The sequence below is a fragment of the Alosa sapidissima genome, chromosome 14 (assembly GCF_018492685.1).
Source record: "Alosa sapidissima isolate fAloSap1 chromosome 14, fAloSap1.pri, whole genome shotgun sequence".
Classification (NCBI taxonomy): domain Eukaryota; kingdom Metazoa; phylum Chordata; class Actinopteri; order Clupeiformes; family Clupeidae; genus Alosa; species Alosa sapidissima.
This window is the reverse complement of record NC_055970.1, coordinates 13,068,053-13,089,200: the sequence shown is the minus strand read 5'-3', so window position 1 is coordinate 13,089,200 and position 21,148 is coordinate 13,068,053. Positions and strand designations below refer to the sequence as shown.

Here is a 21,148-nt window from a genome sequence, read left to right as displayed (position 1 = left end):
TCAGCAACCCATTGATCTATCATAACCAACCTTAGTCCATGGACTCAGGACCCAATCAGGGGGACGCTCAATAAATCTGGTGACCTTTGACCTCTAGGGGGCGCTGTAATTAAGAAACATGCCTTTTGGCCTGTAGCAGCAGTTGTGCTTAGAATTAAAACCCACTAGTGGTGTCTGGTACTACTGTTGAAGGTCCTTAGGCCGACCCAAGCCAACTTGTGATGTCATCGTAATTGATTCGGCCGCCATATTGGATTTAATCAAAAATACATACAAGTTTTCGCAGGTCACAAATTTCAGCGGATCCTCACCAAAATTGGCAGAGACCATCTTCAGACTATGCCTGATGAGTGCATTGCTTTCTGGAACAATTGACAGAAGCTTTGGCCTGTACCAGCCAATCAAAATTTGCGGCGAAGCCGCCAAACAGGAAGTGATTTCATATCTCAGCAACGCTTTCATGTATCAAAACCAAACTTAGTACATGTACCTCAGACCACATCGGGAGGACGCTCAAGAAATTTGGTGACATTTGACCTCTAGGGGGCTCCGTAATTGACAAAAATGCATTTTGGCCAGTAGTTGCTGATGCGCATTATTTTGCAATGGAAGTCAATGGCAGCCCATAGAACCGTCTGGTGAAAAGTTGTGAAATTTGGCACACTGATAAGGGACAGTCCCATGATTAATGTCACCAAGTTTCATGCCGGCACCTCAAGCGCTCTAGCGCCACCAACAGGCCAAAGTTGGACTTGTGTTCACGGACGTAACTTTTGACCTGTTGACCCGAATGGCAAAATGAGGTATCATTGGAATCCTTGGGCCAAGCCGAGTTCACACCCCCACTCACCCTATGACGTCAATTTTTGACCTCTGTGTTTAAATCACAGCAAGTGTGATCATATCTCAGTCAATCTTTTATTTTTGATGTGAAACTGATGACAGCGAGTTCCATCTAGTTCATTCTAATGTGTGCGTGCAAGGGTGGGACGGGGTGGGATGGGCAGGGGCGGTTGCGGCGGTGGGCTGGCTGGGGGAGGGAGCGGCGACACTCAGCGCTGGTTCAGCCCCACAAAATCAGTTATGTTTTGATGTGAAACTTGACCTTGTAACACAGCCAATCTTGGGTTGTATGGCATGGAACTTGCTGTGACTGCTTAAGGCTATATGTCTGATGCAACGGCATTGATTTACATGGTTAATCTGGCCTGCTGATCTCACTGCTTGGCCCCCTCATTGCTGCTTGCAGCTATATTTATTATTATTATTTAACATCTTTCCTCCGCCATGGGAGTCTATGGCAGCCCATAGAACCGTCTTGTCAAAAGTTGTGAAATTTAGCACACTGATTGGTGACACTCCAATAATTTATTTCACCAAGTTTCATGCCTCCCCGTCGAACCCTCTAGCGCCACCAACAGGCCAAAGTTGGACATGCGTTCACGCACGTAACTTTTGACCCGTTGACCCGATTGTCAAAATTGTGGTATCGTTGGAATCCTTGGACCAAGCCGAGTTCAACGCACCCTATGACGTCATTTTCCGCCATGATGGATTTTCCGCCATATTGGATTTTAGTGAAAGTGAAACTAATTTTTCACAGGTCACAAATTTTGTCCGATCGTCACCAAACTTGACACACATGATCTTCAGACCATGCCTAATTAATGCATTGTTTTTTGTCTTCGGAACTAAAACCGTTCGCGCGTAACAGCCAATCGAAGTTTGCGGCGAAGCCGCCAAACAGGAAGTGAGCTCATATCTCAGCAACCCTTTCATCTGTCATAACCAAACTTAGTACATGGACTTATAACCCCATCAGTAGGGCACTCAACAAATCTGGTGACCTTTGACCTCTAGGGGGCGCTGTAATTAGCAAAAAGGCATTTTTGCCTGTAGCTGTTGATGTGTTTGGAATTAAAACATACTAGTGGTGTCTGGTAGTACTTTTGGATGTTCTTAGGCTGACCCAGGCCAACTTGTGATGTCAACATAATTGTTTCGGCCGCCATATTGGATTTAATCAAAAACACTAAAACGTTTTCACTGGTCACAAATTTCATCTGATTTTCACCAAAATTGGCTCAGACCATCTTCAGACCATGCCTTATCAGTGTTTCATTTTCTACAACGATTGACTAAAGCATTCGCCCGTAACAGCCAATCGAAATTGGTGGCGAAGCCGCCAAACAGGAAATTACCTTGTAACTCAGCCAATCTTGGGTTGTTTGGCATGGAACTTGCTGTGACTGCTTATGTAACCGCATTGAGTTGCATGACAAATTTGGACTGCTGAACTCTCTGCTTGGCCCCCTCATTGCTGCTTGCAGCTATATTTATTATTATTATTACACATCTTTCCGCTGCCATTGAAGTCTATGGCAGCCCATAGAACCGTACAGTAAAAAGTTGTGAAATTTGGCACATTCATTCCATACCTTCCCATATTCCATTTCACAAATTTTCAAGTCTGAACCCCAGGCAGTCTAGCGCCACCAATGTCTCAAAGTTGGCGTTGCATCCATGCACTTAACTTTTCAACCGTATGTCCAATTTTGAACATCCATATACAGTTGGAACCCCTGGACCGACCTGAGTTCACTGACTCCTATTACATTACTTTCCGCCATATTGGACCTCCGCCATATTGGATTTCATCAAAAACTCTTAAAAGTTTTCATAGGTCACAAACTTCATCCAATTTTCACGAAACTTGGCACAGATGATCTTCAGACCATGCCTCATAATTGCATTGCCTTTGACACCCATACTCACAACTGGTCGCCAGTCACGACCAATCAAAATTGGCGGCGAAGCCGCCAAACAGGAAGTGAACTCAGATCTCGGCAAGGCTTTCACATATCAAAACCAAACTCAGTACATGGACTCAGGACCCAATTAGGAGGAGGCTCAATAAATTTCATGACTTTTGACCTACAGGTGGCGCTATAATTAACAAAACTACGTTTTGGCCTGTATGGGGTGATGTGTTTGAAATTAAAACATATTAGTGATCTCTATCAATACTTTGGGAGGTCCTTAGGCTGTCACATCTCAACTTTTGACATTAACATAATTGATTGGACCGCCATATTGGATTTCATCAAAAACACTTAAAAGTTTTCACAGGTCACAAACTTCATCCAATTTTCACGAAACTTGACACAGATGATCTTCAGACCAACCGTCACAAACACATTGCTTTTTGGACCTTTATTCAAAACAAGTCAGCCATGACGACCAATCGAAATTGGCGGCGAAGCCTCCAAACAGGAAGTGAAATGTTATCTCCGCCAAGCTTTCACGTATCAAAACCAAACTCGGTACATGGGCTCAGGACCCAATTAGGAGAATGCTCAATAAATTTGGTGACTTTTGACCACTATGGGGGCGCTATAATCACAGGAAGTAGGCTCATATCTCAGCAACACTTTCACATATCAAAACCAAACTTGGTATATGGACTTGGAACCCCTCCCTGAGGACACACAATCAATTTGGTGACCTTCGACCACTAGGGGGGCGCTAGAGTTACAGGAAGTTAGCTTCTATCTCAGCAACGCTTTCACATATCAAAACCAAACTTGATTCATAGACTTGGGACCCCATCCTGAGGACACACAAAACATTTAGTGTACTTTGACGACCACTAGGGGCGCTATAATTAGCAATACTTTCTCGCATCAACCTCAAACTTAGTACGTGGACTAGTGGTCACAACCTGAGGACGCACAATAAATTTGGTGACTTTTGACCACTAGGGGTGCTATAATTAGCAAGACTTTCTCGTATCAACACCAAACTTGGGACGTGGACTCATGAACACATCCTGAATAGCTACAATACATTTGGTGTCTTTTGACCACTAGGGAAAACTATGACTTGAATTAGGCTCATATCTTACTAACGCTTTCATGGATTGAAACCAAACTTTGTACATGGACTCAAGACCCAATCCCAATCCAATTCAATCCAATCCAATCAACAATCACATGAAGTAGGCTCATATCTCAACAATCCAAATCCAATCCCAATCCAATCCAATCCAGTCCAATTCAATCCCATACAATCAACAATCACATGAAGTAGGCTCATACCTCAGCAATCCCAATCCAGTCCAATCAAATCTAATCCAGTCCAGTCCAATCCAGTCCAATCCAATCCAATCCAATCCAGTCCAGTACAATCCAATCTAGTCCAGTCCAGTCCAATTCAATCCAATCCAATCAACAATCACTTGAAGTAGGCTCATATCTCAGCAATGCCAATCCAATCCAGTCCATTCCAATCCAATCCAGTCCTGTCCTATTCAGTCCAGTCCAATCCCAATCCAATCCAGTCCAGTCCAATTCAATCCAATCCAGTCCAGTACAATCCAATCCAGTCCAGTCCAGTCCAATTCAATCCAATCCAATCAACAATCACATGAAGTAGGCTCATATCTCAGCAATCCCAATCCAATCCAATCCAGTCCAGTCCATTCCAATCCGATCCAATCCAATCCAATCCAATCCAGTCCAATTCAATCCAATCCAATCAACAATCACTTGAAGTAGGCTCATATCTCAGCAATGCCAATCCAATCCAGTCCATTCCAATCCAATCCAGTCCTGTCCTATTCAGTCCAGTCCAATCCCAATCCAATCCAGTCCAGTCCAATTCAATCCAATCCAGTCCAGTACAATCCAATCCAGTCCAGTCCAGTCCAATTCAATCCAATCCAATCAACAATCACATGAAGTAGGCTCATATCTCAGCAATCCCAATCCAATCCAATCCAGTCCAGTCCATTCCAATCCGATCCAATCCAATCCAGTCCAGTCCATTCCAATCCGATCCAATCCAATCCAATCCAATCCAGTCCAATTCAATCCAATCCAATCAACAATCACTTGAAGTAGGCTCATATCTCAGCAATGCCAATCCAATCCAGTCCATTCCAATCCAATCCAGTCCTGTCCTATTCAGTCCAGTCCAATCCCAATCCAATCCAGTCCAGTCCAATTCAATCCAATCCAGTCCAGTACAATCCAATCCAGTCCAGTCCAGTCCAATTCAATCCAATCCAATAAACAATCACATGAAGTAGGCTCATATCTCAGCAATCCCAATCCAATCCAATCCAGTCCAGTCCATTCCAATCCGATCCAATCCAATCCAATCCAATCCAGTCCATTCCATTCCAATCCAATCCTGTCCAATTCAGTCCAGTCCAATCCCAATCCAATCCAGTCCAATTCAATCCAATCCAATCAACAATCACATCAAGTAGGCTCATATCTCAGCAATCCCAATCCAATCCAATCCAGTCCATTCCAATCCAATCCAATCCAGTCCAGTCCTGTCCAATTCAGTCCAGTCCAATCCCAATCCAATCCAATCCAGTCCAATTCAATCCAATCCAATCAACAATCACATGAAGTAGTCTCATATCTCAGCAATCCCAATCCAGTCCAATCAAATCCAATCCAGTCCAGTCCAATCCAATGCAGTCCAATTAAATCCAATCCAATCAACAATCACATGAAGTAGGCTCATATCTCTGCAATCCCAATCCCAATCCAGTCCAGTCCAATCCAATCCAATTCAATCTAATCCAATCAACAATCACATGAAGTAGGCTCATATCTCAGCAATCCAAATCCAATCCAATCCAGTCCATTCCATTCCAATCCTGTCCAATTCAGTCCAGTCCAATCCCAATCCAATCCAGTCCAATTCAATCCAATCCAATCAACAATCACATCAAGTAGGCTCATATCTCAGCAATCCCAATCCAATCCAATCCAGTCCATTCCAATCCAATCCAGTCCAGTCCTGTCCAATTCAGTCCAGTCCAATCCCAATCCAATCCAATCCAGTCCAATTCAATCCAATCCAATCAACAATCACATCAAGTAGGCTCATATCTCAGCAATCCCAATCCAGTCCAATCAAATCCAATCCAGTCCAATCCAATCCAGTCCAATTAAATCCAATCCAATCCAATCAACAATCACATGAAGTAGGCTCATATCTCTGCAATCCCAATCCCAATCCAGTCCAATCCAATCCAATCCAATCCAGTCCAGTCCAGTCCAATCCAATCCAATCCAGTCCAGTCCAGTCCAGTCCAGCCTTGTCTAGTCTAGCTTAGTCTAGTCCAGTCCAATCCCAACTTCTGCTTATTTGCTTGGCCCCCACATTGCTGCTTGCAGCTATATTTATTATTTAACATCTTTCTTCCGCCATGGGAGTCTATGGCAGCCCATAGAACCGTCTGGTAAAAAGTTGTGAAATTTGGCACACCGATTGGGGACAGGCCCATGATTAATTTCACCAAGTTTCATGTCGGCTCCTCGAGGGCTCTAGCGCCACCAACAGGCCAAAGTTGGGCGTGCATTCACGCACGTAACTTTTGACCTGTTGATCCGATTTTGAAAAATGAGGTACCGTTGGAATCCTTGGACCAAGCCGAGTTCAACGCACCCAATGACGTCATTTTCCGCCATGATGGATTTTCCGCCATATTGGATTTAAGTGAAAGTGAAACTAATTTTTCACAGGTCACAAATTTTGTCCGATCGTCACCAAACTTGACATACATGATCTTCAGACCAAGCCTCACAAAAGTTGTGGTGTTTTGTCTCCGGAACTATGACCGTTCACCCGTAATATCCAATCGAAATTTGCGGCGAAGCCGCCAAACAGGAAGTGAGCTCATATCTCAGCAACCCATTGATCTATCATAACCAACCTTAGTCCATGGACTCAGGACCCAATCAGGGGGACGCTCAATAAATCTGGTGACCTTTGACCTCTAGGGGGCGCTGTAATTAAGAAACATGCCTTTTGGCCTGTAGCAGCAGTTGTGCTTAGAATTAAAACCCACTAGTGGTGTCTGGTACTACTGTTGAAGGTCCTTAGGCCGACCCAAGCCAACTTGTGATGTCATCGTAATTGATTCGGCCGCCATATTGGATTTAATCAAAAATACGTACAAGTTTTCGCAGGTCACAAATTTCAGCGGATCCTCACCAAAATTGGCAGAGACCATCTTCAGACTATGCCTGATGAGTGCATTGCTTTCTGGAACAATTGACAGAAGCTTTGGCCTGTACCAGCCAATCAAAATTTGCGGCGAAGCCGCCAAACAGGAAGTGATTTCATATCTCAGCAACGCTTTCATGTATCAAAACCAAACTTAGTACATGTACCTCAGACCACATCGGGAGGACGCTCAAGAAATTTGGTGACATTTGACCTCTAGGGGGCTCCGTAATTGACAAAAATGCATTTTGGCCAGTAGTTGCTGATGCGCATTATTTTGCAATGGAAGTCAATGGCAGCCCATAGAACCGTCTGGTGAAAAGTTGTGAAATTTGGCACACTGATAAGGGACAGTCCCATGATTAATGTCACCAAGTTTCATGCCGGCACCTCAAGCGCTCTAGCGCCACCAACAGGCCAAAGTTGGACTTGTGTTCACGGACGTAACTTTTGACCTGTTGACCCGAATGGCAAAATGAGGTATCATTGGAATCCTTGGGCCAAGCCGAGTTCACACCCCCACTCACCCTATGACGTCAATTTTTGACCTCTGTGTTTAAATCACAGCAAGTGTGATCATATCTCAGTCAATCTTTTATTTTTGATGTGAAACTGATGACAGCGAGTTCCATCTAGTTCATTCTAATGTGTGCGTGCAAGGGTGGGACGGGGTGGGATGGGCAGGGGCGGTTGCGGCGGTGGGCTGGCTGGGGGAGGGAGCGGCGACACTCAGCGCTGGTTCAGCCCCACAAAATCAGTTATGTTTTGATGTGAAACTTGACCTTGTAACACAGCCAATCTTGGGTTGTATGGCATGGAACTTGCTGTGACTGCTTAAGGCTATATGTCTGATGCAACGGCATTGATTTACATGGTTAATCTGGCCTGCTGATCTCACTGCTTGGCCCCCTCATTGCTGCTTGCAGCTATATTTATTACACATCTTTCCTCTGCCATTGAAGTCTATGGCAGCCCATAGAACCGTCTGGTGAAAAGTTGTGAAATTTGGCACACTAATTAGGCTGCGGCCCAGAATTAATTTCACCAAGTTTCGAGTCCGCACCACGAGCGCTCTAGCGCCACCAACAGGCCAAATTTTGACATGCGTTCATGCATGTAACTTCTGACTCGTTGGCCCGATTTTGAAAAATGAGGTACCATTGGAATCCTTGGACCAGGCCGAGTTCAACGCACCCTATGACGTCATTTTCCGCCATGATGGATTTTCCGCCATATTGGATTTTAGTGAAAGTGAAACTAATTTTTCACAGGTCACAAATTTTGTCCGATCGTCACCAAACTTGACATACATGATCTTCAGACCAAGCCTAACAAAAGTTGTGGTGTTTTGTCTTCGGAACTTAAACCGTTCACCCGTAATATCCAATTGAAACTTGCGGTGAAGCCGCCAAACAGGAAGTGAGCTCATATCTCAGCAACCCATTCATCTATCATAACCAACCTAAGTACATGGACTCAGGACCCAATCAGGGGGACGCTCAAGAAATTTGGTGACCTTTGACCTCTAGGGGGCGCTGTAATTAAGAAACATGCCTTTTGGCCTGTAGCAGCAGTTGTGCTTAGAATTAAAACACACTAGTGGTGTCTGGTACTACTGTTGAAGGTCCTTAGGTCAACCCAAGCCAACTTGTGATGTCATCGTAATTGATTCGGCCGCCATATTGAATTTAATCAAAAACACGTACAAGTTTTCGCAGGTCACAAATTTCATCTGTTCTTCACCAAAATTGGTAGAGACCATCTTCAGACCATGCCTGATGAGTGCATTGCTTTCTGGAACAATTGACAGAAGCATTGACCTGTACCAGCCAATCGAAATTTGCGGCGAAGCTGCCAAACAGGAAGTGATTTCATATCTCAGCAACGCTTTCATGTATCAAAACCAAATTTAGTACATGTACCTCAGACCCCATCGGGAGGACGCTCAAGAAATTTGGTGAAATTTGACCTCTAGGGGGCACCGTAATTGACAAAAATGCATTTTGGCCAGTAGTTGCTGATGCGCATTATTTTGCAATGGAAGTCAATGGCAGCCCATAGAACCGTCTGGTAAAAAGTTATACAATTTTGCACACTAATTGGGGACAGTCCAATAATTCATTTCACCAAGTTTCATGCCGGCACCTCAAGCGCTCTAGCGCCACCAACAGGCCAAAGTTGGACTTGTGTTCACGGACGTAACTTTTGACCTGTTGACCCGAATGGCAAAATGAGGTATCATTGGAATCCTTGAGCCAAGCCGAGTTCAACACACCCTATGACGTCAATTGTTGACCTCTATGTTTAAATCACAGCAAGTGTGATCATATCTCAGTCAATCTTTATTTTTGATGTGAAACTGATGACAGCGAGTTCCATCCAGTTAATTCTAATGCGTGTGCGTGCAAGGGTGGGGCGGGGTGGGATGGGCAGGGGCGGTTGCGGCGGTGGGCTGGCTGGGGGAGGGGGCGGCGACACTCAGCCCTGGTTCAGCCCCACAAAATCAGTTATGTTTTGATGTGAAACTTGACCTTGTAACTCAGCCAATCTTGGGTTGTATGGCATGGAACTTGCTGTGACTGCTTAAGGCTATATATCTGATGCAACGGCATTGACTTGGCAAATCTGGCCTGCTGATCTCACTGCTTGGCCCCCTCATTGCTGCTTGCAGCTATATTTAGATTAATATTTAGATTAATAGCTAGTATTAGTAGTTAGTTAGTAGTTAGTAATGGTTAATAATAGTAATATTTCGTAGCAATCAATGTCTACATACTGTTATTCAAATTTCCTATCCCTCCCTCCTTTTGACATTTTTCAATGTCAACAAAAAGTGGGATAGGTCTTGTATTCTCCTGGTTGTCAGTCTGATTAAGACCCCAGGTACGTTGCTCCATTCACACATTGCATGCACACTCACTCTTACATTTTTCACTCACCTGTCACTCACTCAATCAATGAATCAGTAACAGGCTAACAGCTAATCTGCCCCACCCTGTTGCGTCCAACAGTTCCAGTAGGATGGCAAGGTTTTATGCTATTAGTTATTCTGAAATATTGTTGCTTTGGGTATTCACTCCATACTACCCACATCCTTATTTCTCATGTCGACCGTCAATCAATACTAAGCGATCACAATCATCCTACCAACTTTTCACGCATTTCCACCTTCCTTTTAACTAATTAATTATTTCACAGAGTTATCATTTTGTAAATAGTTTATGTTTTTTGATTATTATATAGCGATTATTTATGATTTTAGATTTATTTCGATTTTTTGGTTTATTCTGTTACTTTTAATTTCAATTTCAATTTAATTTCACTTATAGAGCGCCACAACTGTAACAATCCTGTGTTCCCTGTCCCTCCTTTGTTTACCTCCTGTTCCATGTACTCCTGTGTTTACTTCCTGTCCCTGTGTTTTAGTTCCTGACAGCCATGTGCTCCTTTGTTTGTCTTGCCATGTCTCAGTTCCCTGTGTCTCTGCCCCTCACCTGTTCCTCATTATTAGTCTGCTAGTTTAATTATGATTTCCAGCCCTGTGTTCACCTGTCTCTTGTTTCTTGTCCACTTGTGCCTTGTTAGCCTTGTTTAACCCCTGTGTATTTAAACCCTGTCTCCCTCAGTCCCCTGTCGGTCATTGATGTTGTTTCGTGGTTGTAGTGTGCATTCGCATTAAAGATTCCTGTTCTCAAGTTTAAGTGTGCCTCGTTCTCGACTTGCCCTGCCCCTCGGTCCAGCACTCCATACTGCAACACTGACAACAACATTACACATGTCTCATAGCGCTCTACAGAGTGTTTTTATGCTTATTAAATTTATTCTGTTAAAATTTTCTTTGTCTGTTCATTCAGCATATGACATTTATCATATCATAGTTAAAAATAATGAAAGTTTTGTTTTTATAAGGCAACTGTTACACTATTATTGTTTGTAGTTTTTCCTATATAGATTGTCATAAGCCATACTCTCACTCTTTATGAGATTTGGGAAGCACAACAAAGTGTCCATTATTACCTACTGCTCTTAATACCATCACTCCTTAATCAGTTATGACATCAATATTAAAGAATACTTAATTGTTCTGGCCTCTACTTGCCCTTTCAGTTTCCCTAATCATCAATGTGTGTTGACCATGTGTATTATTCTAAGACTACGTTTACACGAAGCAGGGTATTTTCCTAAACGAATATCTGGCCATCTACGTTTGCAAATAAAACTGCATTTACACGAGACCGTTTTTTTATGTGTTTACACAAACCCGTGTACATACATGCTGTCATGAGCACGCCAAACCACAGTGGCAGTCTAACAATAAGCTCAAGCTCACATTAACCAATCAGAACCCTGAAAAGTCGCATGTGAGAACATGTAAATGTACACTGTAAAAAAAAATCCTGTAAAATAACAGTAAAGAGCTGGCAGCAGAGACGCCAGCAGTATACCATTATTTTTACGGTATTTATATGTAAAATGATTTTACGGTAGTAGCCTGTAAACCATAAAAACAGTATATTTCTGTTTTTCTATAAATTACAGTAAAGAGCTGGCAGCAAAGACGCCAGTGATATACCGTAATTTGACGGTATCCATACCGTAAATTGGCTTTACAGTAGTAGTCTGTAAATCAGAAATACAGTATATTTCTGTATTCACACTGTTAAAGCAATAAAAACTTAAGAGAGAATCAAAATCAAATACCTTTATTTCAAAGAGCAATGTCAACATGAATATTGCTACTTTCAAAAAATGGAAAAAATTGAAATATGGAATGGAAATGTGTTTTTACATCTTAAAATAGTCCTGTGAGGTAGGTTTGTGTTTTTACATCTTAGTTGTTGTGGATCCAGTAGAGATGACCATCACTTTGGTTGCCGCTGTTCCTCCCTGCAGCATTATTCCAGTGTTGCCACTGTCAAACAACAGCAAGAAATTATAATCAGAATAATAAATAAACTATACAATCAGGAATGTACAGTATACACTCCAAGCTAATGCTTATAAAGTTAATAGCAGTTCTCTTGTGGCTTAATGTGTCAATGTCAGATTGTCAAAACAAAGAGAGCGAGATTAAAGAGCTCACCGGTCTATATCAAGTTCCATTCAAGTCAATGAGATTCTTCAGAAACATGGCGACGTGTGTATTGACTGCAGAAGACTTCTTCTGGATGATAACACCTTTCTTTTTGGAGACAACCTTGCCCATTTTGGCCTTTGTCCCGCTCTCTGGATTTATACCAATGAAGCGCCTGAAATGAAAATAGTCTAAGATCGGAGTGGGGTTGCAACAACATACTGTTTCGTGTATATTCAATTCAATGCAATGAATTGTTCATCAAAAGGAATTAGATTAAAGCCTATAGTCCAACAAAATACCCAGTCTGTGTGTGTGTGTGTGTGTGTGTGTGTGTGTGTGTGTGTGTTGAAATTGTGGCTTGAAGTTTACAGTAATAATACCATTTTATGCAAAAAATACAAACACATTAATTTAATTGTATATATCCATATAATAATGACAAGGAATGAAAGGGGTTTACCTCTAAATGAATTCCAGAGTGCAGACTGCCTCATCTTGATACTGAAGGTTGAATATGTAGTAGATTGCAAACACAGCAGTAAGTCCCGATGCAAATGTTGGTGGGATGCCCTCAGAGATTACACGGCCCTCAAAGGTGATCATCCAACCTCTAATTGTGACTTGCCCTGTTGCACCTGAAACTTCAAGTCATAGCATGTTACCTAAGCATTGCATGTGACCTTGTGGAAACATTTGTAAACTCGAGATGAATGGCCGATACGATATATAATGTGCCTATCAATGAATCTAAATGAAATGTATGTATACCAGGCAGTATCAGGCGAGGACTTGCAGGAGAGTTGTCTCAACGTCAGCTGCAGTGGCAGACATCTGTAGGAAACAAATACATTATGCCTACCATAATAAGATTTTAAAGAAGAAAAAATATAAACACACTACTACAGGTAGGTGAGAGTAACCTAGAGCCAAATAGGGTAGGCTTCAGAAGTACCTACAGTCAAACTGCTAAATAGATTTGCCATTGAAAAGTTAAAGGGTAACCATTTGTACAGGTCTTGTGGAGTTCTACTGCAAATGTCTTAAACGTAGTATGAACCCTTTTGTGGCTCCAGAGGAAACTGCACATAATCTGATACGTTTCTGCTGTATTGATTTGATCATCATCATATGTTCAACAGTGTCATAGTAGGGCAAAGAAGACAAGTGAAATGCTTTTTAAAACCTTGCACCCACTTTACCCATAATGCAATTTAGCAACTGTGTGACAACATGGAGGTAATGTATCAGCTTAGATGCAGCTTCCTCTGAGCCATAACATAATTTATACTACTTTTTTCACATATGTAGTAGTACTCCCCACATCAGTAAACACATTAGGTGTCTGGGCACTTAAGACTGATGGAGTCACTCTTTAAAACACAGTGTGCAATATATAAAATACAATGGGGGGGAAGCCACAGATAATGCAAAACGGTTTGACAAAGCCTATACTCTAAAACAGTTGGGAGAAGTAGCCAAGTAGCCTAGGCTGTGTAAGACGTGCAGCGACAGATAAATAAACAAAATGCATTCTCAAAGAGTCCAGAAAGGCAATATTTGCACACCGATTTTCCGTTTAAACAGAAAAGTGAAACCCTAAGCCTTGATGATTCAAGTGTCTCTCTTTAACCGAACTAGCCTAATTTCCTTGTTAGCCTAGGCTAACTGTAAAACACACTTCATTAAAAGTTGACACAAACAAAATAAAACTCACAAAAACCATCTCGGTTAGCCGATGTTCCAATAATCCTATAGTTACTTTGTATCCTCAGTTAATTTGTAGATGTCAGACCCGATGTATGTAGATGAAGAACATTCGATGATGTGTAGCACATGTCATCCAAATTGTGACTCCTCTTCTGGAAAATCTCCTATCCAAATTATGGTTCATGAAGTCCCTCCAGGAGTTGATGGCAAATAATTTCTGTATTTTATTTTTTTAAAGAAAATTGACCAAGCAGTAAAAGACTAATGTATCAAACTTCTGACCGTAGGCCTATTCCAGATTCCCCAGCAACACCACTCAGTTTCCAAAAAATACTGTAGTGTCCTGTAATTTAAAACATCAGCATACTGTTTAGGGCCTCTGTCCTGTTGCTCCAAGTTAAGCAGCCCACAATGCATTGCTAACTACAGTACTAAACTGTTTAACATGAAAACAGTATTTTAGTGTTGAAAATTGGCTGTAAATTTACAGCAATTACTTACAGTGTAAACATTGGTCGCACATTTGGTGTACTTCTGTCGCATACTGTGACGTTGGCTGCCCAAAACTCTGTTTACCACAGTTTACAACCAAACGCATAAACAAAGTTTTCCAAAAAAATCACTTTGGCCGGAGGTTTTTTGGATAACCGTTTTACAGGGCGAATTCTCCGTTTGCGTCTAAATGAAAGGCTCAAACATAGGGAAATGTCTTCGTTTATAAAAATACACATGCTCGTGTAAACATGGTCTAAGCCCTAGTAGAGCATCTTTTTCAATGATACATCATATTGAACCCTTTTTTGGGGATTACTGGCTATGGATTCATATTCATGGCATCCTAAAGCCATGAATGCAAATTTAGACTGATTCTGGACTGGCCTGGCAACCAGAACCATGGATTAAAAATGATTTGAATTTTGAGCCAGGGCATCCTTAAAGACTCCTGGCTTACATTTCAATCCTCAGTATCCTTGAAGAACATGCTTTCAATCGTTCTGTCCCTTCTTAAGGTGTGGTGGGGGTTAGTACATGTGTGTCCTCTTTTAGTTGTGACTTGAATATTGGTGGACGTCCAACTGAAGTGTACCTCTGGTCCGATCCAGTCCTGACAGCCACTCTGGAGTAGGGCTGGGCGATATGGCTGAAAACTGTATCACGGTATAAGTGTTTCATATCAGTCGATATCGATAATTATTGATTTTTAAAAAAAATATATTTCAGATAAGGACCAGAAGAAAAAAAAAGTTCAATTTAAACACTTTTATTTTAAACTTAACCTTCCTCTGAAGGTTAGTTATAAATCAAAGCAAAAAGGGAAAAGAAATGTCAACACAATCATGAAAAACACGTCTGAATGAAAAGCAGCACTGGTTGAAGCCTGGAAATATTGTAAAGTAGCTTAATTTGCTAGTTTATCATAGTCTGGTTAGACTGTTCAGTTTCCCCACGTGTGTTTAAGTTTCAAATGAATACTTTTTCTCCTTGGGATAGGCCCATTTGAGTCTTGGAAAATACTTTTCCATTTGCATCTGGATTGAGATGATTAGAACTTAGCAGTCAATTTGAATGCAACAGTTTTGAACAAATTTGTGCAGCGTGCTAATTATGCTAACCAGATTTAATAGCAATTTAGTCAGTCATCTTGCACGATTGTGAATGTTTGGACATGCTGAGGAGGGATGCGCCTGTTGTGAGGGAGAGAGAGAGAGAGAGAGTGCACGGGGCAAGGACTCATTGAGAGTCTGTGTTGAGGTAGGCCTACTTCTATCACCTACTCTGGTAGAGTTGCACATACTAGCTACAATGCAAGATATATTTAGCCTATTTATTTATGGACAACGTAAGGCGGGAGGTGTGTGTTGCTTTTAATTATCGAATGTTCTATCGAACATATTTTTTATTGATATCGATTACATGTTTATTGCGATACATATCGCTATCGTTTTATCGCCCAGCCCTACTCTGGAGATTGATGAGTTCCCACACCATGCTCATTCCTATATTTTTTTTTTAGAATGCCATAAAGACAGTTCCAGCCATAGTTGGTGTATTTATGGTAGTCTCTTATTTCACTTGCAGAGGCTGTTTGTTCTTTTGTGTTCTTTCACTCCTTTTTCCAAAACGAGGCTTGGTTGAAAAGGAGTCAGTGAGCAGTATCAGGAGAATGCAAATGCTCCTCCCTATTGCTGTGGTCCAATCTTTTTGTCGAGTTGGGACTTATGGCTCCTCCCCCTTGTGTCTGGCAGCAGTGGCTAATCGTTTCTGAACCAGTCTTAGCAATGGTATCACATGGGTAGACGTTGGTGTGGGTGACATGTCGGTTGGCTGTAATCAGGGCCTGGGTCTCGGATTCAGAGGGCACACAGCCTGTAGACAGACTCAAAACTGTGTTTAGTCAGTGGTTAGTTTCTAATCTTTCCCTGCATCTGTACCCTGCCTTATCTAAAACATTAACCCCATTTGTTTCAAAGAATACCCTGGTTTTCATATCATTCACCAAATTATGATGGTATCTCAGAACAGACACTACACTGTGCAATTAGACAATTTGTTATTTCAATTTAGATTTGTATCCCAATAACAACATAATCAAAGTATGACAGTTATTTTTCGAAATTTCCTTTCTTTCTGTTTTTTTTTTTTTTTCATTTAAGATTTCTCAATTCAGCACAACTCTTTTATTGTGGTAACTATTTTAAGGATAACTTTTTGAAATCATTTTTTTAATTTTATATAATCTTAGTTCTTCAGTTAAATTGTATTCAACATTGTATTCAACATTTCAATTAAACTCACTTTAAGTTCAGAAGGTGGCATAATTGTGGCAAACGATTGTGATCTCAATATTGACCGGAACAACTGAGACTATGATTTTTTCTAGAATGCAATATTCATTTTTCTGTTCTTTTCTGTTATACTATCCTTTCCTTTCTAACAAGTTAACTGAAACTGGTGACCAAACACAATAATTGGTCAAAAGCTTCAATTCCATTTTCTCAATTCAGTGTCCATCTGCACGAGTCATGCTTCCACCTCAACCCAGGTACACCCACTTATACATTTGGACACAGCACAAATTCTGTCCAAGGCACTGGGTTTAACATTTGCTGTGCACAGTCTTTCCCGGTTTCCTTGAGGAGGAGTCAGGGCTCAGTGGCGGAGACCTCTCAATAGCAATCAGAAGTTAGATAAACTCACTCACTCAGACACACAGAAACATTCACTTGCCCTTGGTTTGCATGCACTTTTGAGTAAATTGTCCCAACACACATTGGTTAGTATGAGATATTATATCAACCTTTTCCAAACATGTTTTATATCACTCACGTTTCTAAGTTATCTCTCCTGCCAAAATGTTCTCTTTTCCATCAATTGCTTTTTCTTTTGATTTTACTCTGCACTAACCAATGACAGTACCACAACACACCAGGCAGGCTATTACTTTGTTTCAAACATAACCAACAAGAAATAACCAACAAAAATACAAACTAAACTCAACAATAACTCATAACAACATATGCTCAGCAACACTAGTAATTGTAGCATACATTTTTCTAATTTCAAATGACTGAAATTAGTAATAGCAATTACAGTAAGGTGCAGTAATACCACATCTGATTCACCTTTATTTCACCAATTATTCTCCGCACCAATGCCCTTCATTACCAACACAAATACCCTCTTATCCTTTGACTTACTATGAGGTGTGCCATATCCAGCCTCTCCACCCGTGCGCGCCTCGAGTGGATAGCAGTGGGCAGCTATCCCACGACAACATCAATGCCTATGAGCAGCTCACCGCAGTACTCAGCGAGACTTCTCTCATGCGACCCTTATGTCATTGAAACGTTAGTCCGCGATTAAAATTCTATCAAGCGACAATCCTCAAATCCGACACTATGCCGTGGAGAATTCATCGCGATTATATCTTTTTAGGTTCTGAACTACAGCTCTCACCCGACCCATTATTCGTTGAGAGCTATTATAGCAGAGGCGTCCCGTCTCACAAAAGCCCTTTAATCTTACATTTCTTTTGCAATGATCAGGGATATAATTAGATTTGTGTCAATTAGTGAACTAACTTACAGCTACAAACAGCTGGTATTCAAGCACAGCAGTAGCTTTATTCAAGACACAATTAAACACACAAATAAGCTTTTTCTAATAGGCTATTCATCCATATTCTAACCATCCATTGCTCTTCGCACATTTACTGTCAGATGTTAGGCTCAACTTTGTTTCAAATTTTCTTTAACTTTTGATTTTTCTAAAAAACCTTTCTTTTCAAAATTCTATCCAATTGGTATGGTATAAAAATGGTGTGGCTCCTCTCAGTATATGGGGAGGAACACAAAGAGACTAAAAAACTTTGCGAACAAATTGTATGACTATGGTTCACCTATTAATGGGGAGAGATGAGACAAACATCTTTTAAGCTATTCAAAGCCCTGTGTACGCGTTATTTTGCAGCTTCAAGGCCGACTTTGGTTTCTTCAAAAGGCCTAGGCTAAGGCAGCATGAGACACAGTGCAACAAAATGAGACACAGGGCAGCAAACAGAGACATCGGAATACAGAGTGCACATTCTGGTACAGGGGTCTCAAACTCAAATGAGCTGGGGGCCAATTCTGCCAACGTCATCTGATTGGAGGGCCGGCTATTTCTGAAAAGGCAATGTTCTTTTTTTCAAATACCACACAAAACTGCAAACAGAAAGTGCAAGTGTTTTTATCGGGTTTTAGACACCTGTGCTAGCAACCTTAGCTTATAAATAAAATAATGATAAAATAAATATTAATACAAATTATAAAATAAATGAAAAACATAAAAACAGATATGTGTGTGTGTTTCACACCAAATAAAAATATTTCCTCTCATAACTTTTTTAAACCTGGCAAACTAGGCATCAGGGTTAAGAAAGCAACACCATTGGATTTTTATATCAAAATTTCAAAAGGCCATGGCTTGAAAGTGGTCAGAGATAAAGTCCTACTGTAAATGTAAAAATCTTTGAGTAAAACAAAAGTTTATGAAGGGGGTACATTTACCCATCTAATTTGTCACTGGATGGCAAGAACCTCAAATTATGCACCTTTCAGTAAATACTGGATGAACATATTTAAGCAGGTTTACTTTCCTTTTTTCATATTACCCACATAACAAATTAACAGGAAAACACCTAAGATGTATACCAACACCTAAGATGTTGTGGTTTAGTAATATATTACTACAATATAGGCCTACAATAAAGTATTCTGGTCAAACAGTTCCTATCACGGGTAATCTGCAGTACCCAGAAGTTCGCATCATATTGCGGGTGACTTTGTTGTTCTTTAGAGCCCTATTTCTACTAGCCCTGCTGTCTGTACCACATCAATTACGGACACTATCATCACGATTACCAGTGCAACCTCCAAGCTATGTTGGGCAGAGGGTCGAAACAAGCATGGTATGCTTAGTGGACAAAGTTGTATACACGTACCTCTATTCACAGACGCACCGTGACTATCACTGTCATAGACGATCGATCATAATCTCCAAAAGGATATTCTCCTTCAGAATTAGAATAGGTGAATAACATAGCTTACCTAAGACTTCATCAGACGTGAACGTTTTTCAACATTTGGTGTAGGCCTATTTCTGCTTAATTTCTGCTTCAATTTCTGCAACACTATGGCCTGCATCGCTTCCGCGTCATTACAAATGCTCGTCTTTGTGTTTCTCGCGTGTAAAGTATTTCCTGAAAACTTTGCGCAGCGATTTTGGGTTTGAATCAAGCTCTGGATGTCTTGCACATAGTGGAGCAGAGTAGGCCTACAAATGAGATTTGTCACCGTACCTGGATCTATCGTCTATTTTAATCAGTGTCGTTGTTTGTCGCCATTAATAGCCTCAAGGGCCGGATTACATTATTATTTTGTCATACGTCGCGGGCCGGAATTGGGCAGGACGCGGGCCGGATTTGGCCCGCGGGCCGGGTGTTTGAGACCCCTGTTCTAGTAGGATGGCTTCGTTATGTTATTAGTAATAGTTAAACTTGTTATTTAAAATGTTATAAAAGTATGTTAGCTAGGAATAACTTCAGTGTATTACTTGATTATGATTGAGGTTATATGAATACATGCTTTACAGTTTCAAACTCGTTCTCTCATCATGATGTCTACAAACCATAGTGATAATTTTATACAACAGCGCATCCACTATAATAAAGGATTTTAAATGTAACTTCTAAAGACTGCCTAATACAGTCTTTAGTTTTTTTTTATTGTTTTATTGTTGTTACAATGTTTGCCCCCCCCCCCCCCCCCCTTGATGATTGAACTCCACTCAACCTCTGGTAGTCTTGTGGTGTTTTTAGGTAGTATTTATTGCAGTGTTTATTAGGTAGTATTTATTGTGGAATGGATTGTTAGTCTCAGTTTGTAAGTCGCTTTGGATAAAAACATTTGCTAACTGAATACATGTTAATGTAAATGTGTGTGTTCTACAGGTGGGAGTCTGATAACTGAATAAATGTATATGTTCATGTATATGTTCATGAATATGGTAATGTGTTAATGTATATGTTAATGTATATGTTCATGTATACTTAAGCAATATAGCACGAGTGAGAGTGGGATTGGTCATGGATATTCCCACGGGTGTTGAGGCCGAGTGGCGCAGGCAACAACAGCCGTGGGAATATCCATGACCAATCCCACGAGAAATGTTGAAAGTCGGGCTGAAATCACATTCATATCTAGCTTTGTTGCATGCATGTTTACAAGGACGCTGGGTCATGTTATGTAAGGGACATGGTACTGCAAAAAAACGGAAACATAGCCTACATTGCAGAACCACTCAACTTTATTAATTTATTAGGTGAATAAATGTTACACTACTGTGCACAGCCCCATATGCTTTTCTGACGTGACGATGCTAGCACGTTAGCAGCGGTTAGCTAACTATGCTAACGTTAGTTATCTACAAGTCTCCTCCAAGTGACATCATATCATATTATACACAATGCTGGCAATGCTGAGAACAATTAGCATCCTTGTTTATCTTACTTACATTGAGTTGACTGTGTGGCTTAATCCACAGATGTGGTGAAGCACTGTTTCGTTATGGTTTGCTAAGGAGTAACCCATTGCTTAAAATAGTGGAGAGCTGGGATATGAGAACATTGTGTCAAAGCTTTATAGAATCTTCGCATTGTATCGCGGAATGATCTATTATTAGCTGTGCAAAGTCTGAGTTGAAATGTCCAGGCATATTCCAACTCATGGAACGTCTCTCGGCCAATCAGAAACTAATTAATAGTTCCATAGAACCCAATTGTTGTACAATGTATGT

The 21,148-nt window shown here is 41.0% G+C and overlaps 1 protein-coding gene and 1 long non-coding RNA gene across 5 annotated transcripts in view; one reads left to right on the top strand and one right to left on the bottom strand.

The window, feature by feature from the left end:
- Positions 1–21,148, top strand: part of LOC121681270 (macrophage colony-stimulating factor 1 receptor-like) — a 55,708-nt gene that overhangs the window by 23,448 nt on the left and 11,112 nt on the right. The window lies entirely within an intron of this gene.
- Positions 12,241–14,214, bottom strand: LOC121681302. Its single transcript, XR_006022063.1, has 4 exons — positions 13,821–14,214; positions 12,875–12,937; positions 12,567–12,747; positions 12,241–12,278 (listed from the first exon to the last, which is right to left on the bottom strand). It is a non-coding gene; the product is annotated as an uncharacterized LOC121681302 (long non-coding RNA).